Source organism: Monopterus albus, unplaced genomic scaffold, assembly GCF_001952655.1.
Source record: "Monopterus albus unplaced genomic scaffold, M_albus_1.0 scaffold143.1, whole genome shotgun sequence".
Lineage (NCBI taxonomy): Eukaryota > Metazoa > Chordata > Actinopteri > Synbranchiformes > Synbranchidae > Monopterus > Monopterus albus.
The window spans coordinates 1,718,765-1,728,316 of NW_018128023.1; the positions used below are offsets into that span (position 1 = coordinate 1,718,765).

A 9,552-nucleotide genomic window follows, 5' to 3' on the forward strand; every position below is an offset into this window, starting at 1 on the left:
ACACACACACACACACACACACACACACACACACACCTGGTGTAGATCACATTCCAGCAAGGAGGTGCGAGCTCCTGCTCACACCAAATGACCAATAGGATTACAATGCATGAATTGTTGTACCTTTGTTTAGGGTGGAGCAGCCCAATAAGATAAAATGTATTGTAAGACCTTAATTCGGGGTCAGTGGATGGAACTCCTGCGGGAGCTCTATATCTCTGATCCCAGCGCTGTAAGGCCTACCTGTGATCAGACATTCAGTAAACTTTCTGCTGATTTTAAACAGTCCTCTCCTGTCGTCACTGCTTGTGCTTCCAACAAAAGAATTGGGTTAATTTCTAACACTCTCCTCTTGCTATAGTATTTCAAGAGTTACATGGAATTGCAGCCTCAGGAAAAGGCTATCCCAGCTTTCAATTGGACTGTCCAGAGGACAGTCCAATTGAAAGCTTGGAACATTTTGCTCTTCAAGGTCTGCTACCATAGCACAAGGACAGCTACAGTAACACACTGGCAATTAAACACTGAATGGTAAGCCAGTACTGGTCTTACTGGACGTTACCTGGTGATCAATAAGACACATCTGCAGATAATTCCGGTTGTTAGCTAATGTCCTGAACATGTTCTCTAATCTATGTTGATGAGAATGTATACATTTCCCAGCAAATTCTCGACTCATTTAAAATGTAAGGGCTATCTAACACTCAAAATACATGGGCTGTCGTAACTAAAGGTGAATCAGTGTAATTCAATGCTATGCTTCGGGGATGAAACCCAAGACAGTGCTATCATGGAGAACTTATGCACAAACTTCAGCAGGTTTTAGATAACAATACAACATCATCTTTTGTACATTTATGCAGTGTTATATCAGCTATACAGATCAGTTGGTTATTGGAGCTACAAGTAAGGAGATGTTTTTGTTCGAGACTGTAAAATTAATTGTCTGTGGTGTTTCATTCCTGTATCTTCAAGATTGATCTTCATTTAATAATTTGATTTGTGAGAATGTAGGAAGAGTAGAAGGATAAAGGGTGTGTGTGAGATTTATTGGTAGGTGAGTTTGGGAAGACGAGGCAAAACATGAGTAAGAGAATTCCGAATTCCTCTCTTCTCATCAGTTCTCATTCCTTTCCCTCCTCCTCATCCTACCCCACCCCTCTTTGCATGGCTGCTACCTCACCCCATCCTGCTCACTCCCCTTCTTCCTCAGTGTATCCAGCCACAGACACTTGCTTTTTTGTATGAAAGGGGTTAAGCCAATGAACACTCCTGTGTGTCTTTCCCAAAATAAACCAGTGGGAGAGTGATCACTGAATAAGCCAGGGAGATTGGAGCAGCGTGGTGCACAGCCCCTGGTTATAAATCCTGGGAGTGGGATTGCAGCTTACTTGGACCCATAGCCTTTAGCTCAGTATACACTGCCTTGTTGCCTGCCTGACTGACTTGACAAACTGAGTCTCACTCGCTCTCCCTGTCTGTCCTGCTTCCTCGCTGCTTCCCTCCTACTTTCAACCCTGGAGAGCAAGATTGCACAGACTGGGAAGGTGCTCCTCAGACCTGCGTCTGAACAGCTTGAAGACAGCACAGAGAGGATTTTCTCTTCTTTTTTTATTCTCTCGCTCTCTTTCACTGTCTCTGCTAAAAAGTACATAGATGGACTTTTTTGTTTTTTGCTGGAGTCAGAAAAATAAAAGTGAAACAGACAACTTGTTCCATCTCTAGTTGAAAATCTAAAATTTTTAGCTTTTTTTCCCCCTCTGCCCTTGTGAGCAGCACTGGACCAGTTCAACGTGCCAGCTCTTTGCCAGAAGGACACCACTCCTCTTATTTTTTGCTGCATCACTGAATATCTGATGCCATCACATCCCATGGGAGATGTGTGGCTGAAGCAAGGAGGGAGGTAGAAGAGAAACCCACCTGAAGCCCACACCTACCACTGTCCTTAACCAGTGCACCCCCCCATGCTCCGAGGAGAGTAAGGTAAGCCCTACCTGCCCTCACCTTTCCTCAGGGTGTGTTAGCATCCTTAGGTCCTGTCATCTCATCTATTCACATTTATCACGTGGCTGCAGTGAATGTGGCCAAAAGAAACAGAGGGAGCAAGCAGGGAAGGGAAAAATAAAAACAGACGGTGCAATATCTCAGTCATGGGACCTGCATAATTCTCCTCAGTCTTAAGCTGGTACACAGAGTAACAGTTTGCAGATTAAAAAGAACCAATACAATTTGTTCAGTCACCTCCAGTCCAGACTCTGTATGGACATTGATCCTAATATTTAAGTTGTAGTTATGCAACTTCTGTTGATCTGTTTTGAGTGTCCTGACTTTCTTTGTAATGGGAGGTACAGTATGTCTGTCTTCCCTGGAAACAGATGGAACTGATCATGACCATTCTGTCATGTGTATGTAAATTTTCAGGTGTTTGGGCTTAAAAATTGTTGATGCACCCATACCCACATACATCTGGGACTTTTACTGATGAAAATTAAATAGGCATGGTGTGTGTGTGTGTGTGTGTGTGTGTGTGTGTGTGTGTGTGTGTGTGTGTGTGTGTGTGTTCACAGTGTGTATCAGGGTGGGGTAGTGTTGTGGTGGGATATGTACAACTGGTTTGGCTCTATAATGGATGTGTTAGCTCCTCTTAAGAAAAGTTTCCTCCATGTGAAGGGATTTTGTGTTTGTGTTTATGAATATTCTTTTTATCATATGACTCATATCACGTGTTCTTTTAGCATCTACTGTAGCTTGCTAGTTTTTTTGACAGATCTGATAAACAAATTAATCTTTTTATTGTGAGTAGAATGTTCCAAGGTGCAAATGGACACATTTTCCCTCTTGTCCTCTCCTCTCTTTTGTTCTCTTCTCTATTCTTTCTCCTGTTGCTTCACTTGGACCATCCACTGTGACGTCTCTGGCAAGTGACACTGCATTCCATTGTAACGACATCTCTCCAGTGCAAATAAAAAGCTGAGGGATAGCTGCGACTATGAGGCCTCAGGTATCCTGCATAACAGAATAACAGAGAGTGAGACAGATAGAAAGAAATGCGCAAAAATGAAAAGGGAAAAGAGCAACAGGAGCACATCAGAAATTGTGTCTAAAAATAAAAAGAAGATTCCAATCACATGTTTCAGTGCACCAACAATAGGCTTTTTTTAGGACAGAGAGAGGTAGAGGGAGATACAGAGAAAGAGAGGTATAGAGTGAGAGCAAGATGGAGGGGTCTGGAAAAGACAGTGGGCTAGAGTTCAGAAATCCATAAACCTTTGGCAGCATACTTCTATTTCACTGGTTTACAGTAAGAAAGGTTGACTGGATTTGTGTCCTTCTGTTCATTTGTGTGTGTGGGTGAATGGATACACACTAAAGGATGAAACCCCCAGCAGCGAGGTACGACAGGAGTTCTCTATTTTACAGAGCTGCTGGTGCACACCAGTGTCTGCTTTACTGTTCAAAGTAGCATTTACTATAAAGTTCAGGGCGTCTTGCAGAGATTCAGTGGTTTCCAGTCAGCTTATCACCCTCTCTTCATTTCTATTAAAGAACCTTTAGGTGATAGGTTATTTGCTCTTCTCTTTTTCTCCTGCCAGCATCACTAGCCTTTTTCTTACCATGTGCTTCCATGCCTGGCACATGTGCGATGGCAACACTGGGAGGTAACCATGGCAACCCCATGCCACTGACTGGGATACTCCATTCTCCAGTGGGTGGCAACTGGTCAGCAGTGGGGTGACTGTTGGTTATAAGCAGGTTGAGAGTGTGTTTGTATGTGTGCTACATTGTTTAGGCACAACTAACAGCATCCCAGTAGCTGCTCACTCAGGCTTCTGATACAAAATACCAAAACATGACTAACAATCAAAGAACAGTCACACTGAGCACACAGAGGCCCATATATGCAAACTTTGTGACCTATGCAGTCCAAGCATCTAAATGGATTTAACACTCCTTACACACACAATTTACAAACATATGAAAAAACTCACCATGTCCATTGCGAAAGTGTTGACTCTGAACTTAACATAAGCTCTTGAGGATAAACTCTGTTCATATGTCAAGGTGAAAGAACAAGGTGTTTTGGTGAGCCTAAATCATACTTCAGATTTTCCCATCAGTTTTAATAATAAGAAGAATAAAGATTTTGTTCAAAAAAGATGTAAAGGAATTTGAACTAATCTTGTAGGATCTGTCACTGTCTTAATGCCTTCTCTGTCTCACTTGTCTTTAGCTTGGACAGCAGTCTACATCATGTGACCACAAGGGGGCAGAATACTTGGGACACTCACTGTCAGACACAAACACATGGCATCTTATAGTTTAGAGCAGGGGTGGGCAATTCCAGTCCTCAAGGGCCACTGTCCTGCTTATTTTCCAACTATCCCTGCCTGACCTGCTGTTGATTACCTGGCTCAGGTGTGTTCAGCCAGTCAGAAGCTGGAAGATACCATCTTAGATGAAAGTGGAGTGAGGAAAGATAAAGTGAATTGGTATCTTCTGAACACACCTGAGCCAGGTAATCAGCAGCAGGTCAGGCAGGGACTCGTGGTTTAGAGAATACCTGTTGCTGTGCTTGTACAAGTGTATTTCTGCACTAAATTCTCTTGTAACACAGATAATATTCACAGTAGTTTCTCAGTTTTCTGTTACCGTTTGATCATCATGACTTAGTCACATCTCTGACTTAGAGGCTCAGTATCTACAAGTTGTAATACTGTGTTTCAAGTAAATGTGGAATTTGGTGAAATCTTACCTTTTCTCTAATCTTATTTTAGGATCATTTTTCAAATTTGTATCACATGCATCTACTACTACATTTGGTGCATTTTCTTTTGCATGTGGATTTGTATGGATGAGCACATGTCCCCCTTAATTATTGTCAGTCTTGTGCTGTGCTAGCAAGAAATAAAGGAGAATGTCACTTATTCTCAAGGAAAAGTAAACGCCCTATTCTTCCTTTACATTCCTGGAACCCAACCACCTTCAGAGCACACACACACACACACACACAGATGCTTGTTCTCATACATACATTTCCCTCATCTCACCCCTTTGTTTCACAGATACTTTAGAAGAGAGTGTTTTTTTCTTGAAGTGCTCTTTTCTGCAGGAAGACTGTGTTGGACATTACAGTCACACACACTCCTACACACATGTACTGTATGTGCACACACTCTTCTGTATGTGTTATCAGGCACTAGTGCCGCTGATATTCCCATGAAAAATAGTTTAGAATGCTGGCCCTGGTCTTAATCAGAGCCTGGACCACAGCAGTCAAGATTAATATACCAGATTTGTTTTTCAACTAAAGGGGGAAGAAGAAAAAGACAGACAGTAAAATACAGAAATATATTTTGGCCTGTAGTTGCATGAAGATTTGTATCTTGCCTCCCCTTACTTCTTTTTGCCTCGTGTGTTTATATTCTCTAAGCTTGTTTGCACTTCACCAGTAGTTTTCTTGGCCTGGACATGCAGCTGATATATGTGGAAATCAGTCAGCTACATATGGACTCCTAATCTGCAGAAACATACAGCCCTCCAGAGTGGAGGGAGCAGCACGTTGTTAATCAGGCACTTGTATGAAGGACACTGTCTTGGCTTTCAGCTCTGTATGAGCTGGAGGACAGAAAGAGAAGGAAAACCAAAAACAGTAGAGCTTCTATTATTTGAAATCTGTTTGCTTTGGAGTGAAATTTTGGCAGCTTAATTTGTTTATTTTTCTCTCTCTGTCATTCTTTGATTCATTTGTCTGTCTCACTTTTATTGTATTTACCTGTCTCCCACTTGCACGTTCATTCTCTCATAATTATACCAAAGGGAATTTTTCTACTGGGCTAGTGGCAAGAGGGGGACAGAAAAAGTGAGACAGGGTGAGCGCACAGTAGAGAGGCTTGGCAGACGTCCCTTGTTATTTTTCCTCCTCTGCCTCCCATTGACTCTATCAGCAGTAGAAGGGTCTGTAAGCCCAAAGGGGCTTGACAACATGCTCTCTACAGCAATCAGGAGGAACTGTCTCACAGGCACGCTCGTGAGACAGATGTGGGAGGATGTGGCAGAACATTCATCACTGCATTGACACTTTTTCTCCTTTTAACATTCTCCTTTTGTCTTGACTTTGTTCTAGTTCTGCTTCTTTCCTTCTTTTTGCCCTTTCCATCATTTTTACTGGTCTATTCTTTAATTAAGTACTTGCTCTTTACTGGTCTCAAACTTAAACCCCCTGTGGTAAAATAACTCAGATGCCAGGCATCGATTTTAGCCAGAGAGGCCTGAACAAGGCGCAGTAACTACTGCAAGCCACAGTTAAAACAGGTATTGAGCAATGCTTCCTGGAGTCAGATCTATATTTTTCCAGTATGTGCTGGAGTTCCTTTGGACAGCAGCTCGTGTTTTCAAAAAGTCTCCAGCAGGAACAAACACAAATGCGAGCCTCGGTGCTCATCCAGCAGCAGTGCTGTTCCTAGTTAATGGGATGTGACATCTTGAGTTTTTCTTTGAGGCTGAGCTTTCCCTGGTTCAACTCTAGATGCAAGAAGTAAGAGTCTTCCCATGTCTCCTGGGGACATGTTTTACCTCTTCATTTACCAGTCTCATTTTTGGGGAAAAATCATAACAAGCCAAATGAAGATTGCTTGATTCATAAACAATTGGCAAGGAAACGTACTCACAAAGAGCAGGAGCTAAATGATAGTTATGACTTTATTCTGGTTGGCTGTTTACCACAAGTGTTTGTATGTTCAGGTAGCTAGTACAAATGAGCATGTGCACATGTGGGAAGATTCCTCATTGCCCCTTAGTTTACTGCAGGATATGGTTCTTCTTACCATTGCTAACTCTGAGAGACGAGACAGTCCAAGTAACTTCAGAACAGTGCTGATTTATTCAAAGGATCACAGGTAAAATTAACATTACACGCTCAGGTATCTTGCACCTCCAAACTGCTCACAGGCAGATGTAAGATGAAAGACCCTGACCCCACCAGGCCTATACATTATATCCCCTCGGTTGGGCTAGCCCCATACTACACAGAAACGTCAACTGAGACGTCTCTGTTGCCAGCTCTGCAGCTGGCCATAGCAGTGGTCAAAACATGAAGCAAATCAATGTGTGAATGTGTGTGTGTCTGTTGGTTAAGTGGTGTGTAGCTAAAAACATTCTCACGGCCTCTAGTAACATGTCGTGACTTAAACATAAGAACATATTATGGCTAAGGCTACAGTTATACACGTCGTAATAATAATATTAAACACCCTGTCTGCTGACAGTCATCAACTCTTCTCTCTAGTTATCCTTGACCAGATGTACCCTGTAGAAACTCATAAGCATGCCTAAGCATTTAACAGTCTAACTAGACATCCTATCTCCACTAAACATTTCTAATGCATAAAGTATCTATCCAATATCTATCTGACTAAAAATACCTAACATCACCGTCTGGCAAGAATTTTGTTTGGGGCTTCCAAAAGCAGCAGACTGGGCCAAATCTTAACAGGGGTCATCTCTTCAGTATAAAATGCATATTATCCTTCTTTTCATCTTGTTACAGACACACTTCCCCAGCCAACTGTTTATCTTTATTATTTCACTTCAGATGCAGAATGGATATACAGTATCTCTCTCCGATGGGTCAATATTGAGAAAGTGGCTGGAAACAACTCTTCTGAGACTATTTGAAAAGCTCCAGACTTTGTTATTGTTCAGTCTGAGCTTGATTTAGACATGCGTAGGTGTTCATAAAAAGAGAAAAGAGACTTGGGTTATTGTGGTGTTATGGTCCCTGTAGAGCAGGATAATAAAAAGCTTTTTATTTCACAGAGCCCGATTTTCTGGAGCAGGAAATGGATGCTTACTAAGAGACATACAGCATGTATTACGTATATGTTCACAAACAGTAGAGTTTTCCCCAAGTTTTAGCAGCAGAAAACTCAAATTAACCTGCAACTGGTAAAACAATTGTTCATTTTGAGAAATACACTTATTCACTTTCTTGAGTTATAAGAAAACAATCCCTCACTACCAGTACCTGCCATACAACCCATAAAGACACAATGTGTCATTTTTATACTTAAAATCAAATACTAACTAAACAAACAGGATAACACATTTTAACAATAACACCATGGTTTTGAGGTGCTAGCTGGCATTTTTATTTTTCCATTTGTAAAAGCCAGGGTACATTTTTTCACCTGTTTCCAGTCTTTAAATTGAGCTAAGCTAGACAGCTGCTATCCCTAACTTCATGTTTTGTAGGCAGACATGAGAGTAGTATAAATTTTCTCATTTAACTCTTAGCAAGAAGGCCTAAAAAACCATTTCTAAAAATGTCTAACTATTCCTTTAACATCAAGCCTATAGTCTAAACTTCTTTCATCTTAGCTGATTGCTGAAGGTCATGCTGTTATTGTACAGGAATACTTAATCATGATATATTACACTTATGGCACATTTAAAGTAGCATTATTTGATCTTTGACAGTTTGAGTGCATAAGAACAGCCCATGAACACACTGTTGACCTATTTTATTATAAAGTTGATGGCAACAGGTACATATTTACTGTACACGTACAGAAAACACAAACAAATAATACATTACTGTAACCATCACAAAGTCATGTTTTATGTTTACTTACTGTTCAGAGGCAGTGTGAAATTCCATTCCATTCCAACTTTATTGAAATCACAGACAGTGATGGTATGCAACTAGAGGCATGAAGAAAAAAATTGAGAGTTTAGCTTTTCACTTTTCATTAATGAACAGATTATTTAATAATCAATATACACCGATCAAGCTTAACATTATGACCACCTGTACATCTGTATTCACTTCAATGCAACACTTCTGCTGTAACATTTGTGTTTATGAAGCTCAAAATTTTCCAGTTTTTGGTGACATTCTCATAAATATACACATTCTATTATATGTTCATTATTGATGTTATAGTTAAAGGTGGTGTTGTACTAGACTACTACTATTCAGAGGTGTCTGTATATTTTTGTCCTGCCCACTGACATACATCAGAAGATCAGAATATTAGGAACATTTCTGAATATAATTAAGTTCAGTACAACAGTATAATTATTCAACATTTTTCAACTTCTGCAAATGTTCAGCATTGCATCTCATCCTTCAGCTATTTCAACAAAAAATTAAGCCATTTCTTCTCATCCTTCAGCTGTTTCAGCAATTGATTTCAGGTATTTCAGCATTTTCAGGGTGATACTTCAGCATCCACATGCATTTTCTCTAGTTGTTTCTGATATCCTTTCACACAAATTACTCAGCTGTCTTTCACTGGGCGACTAAAGGTGCCCTTTCACTGTATTACGCATCATAAGAGCACAACCAGTGTCTAAGGTGGTTCATACAGTCTTTGAGTAAACTCATATACTGGATTTACCATAACTCCAATCCCATGAAAAGACTGCAAACTAAAATATATATACATATATATTATGGCAAGCCATTCAGGAAATAAATGGAATGAAAATATTGATTGAAACTTGTATATATTGATTGAAAAGCTGAATATATTGAATGAAACTTGAGAATAT

General features: G+C 40.4%; 1 protein-coding gene across 1 annotated transcript in view; it reads left to right on the forward strand.

Annotated features, from left to right (window-relative positions):
- Positions 1-1,351: 1,351 nt before the first annotated feature.
- The window catches only part of col8a2 (collagen, type VIII, alpha 2), a 49,895-nt gene continuing 41,694 nt past the window's right edge, over positions 1,352-9,552 (forward strand). The window contains exon 1 of the mRNA XM_020614222.1: positions 1,352-1,983. The gene's annotated coding sequence lies outside the window, so the exon portion shown is untranslated. The remainder of the gene's footprint in view (positions 1,984-9,552) is intronic.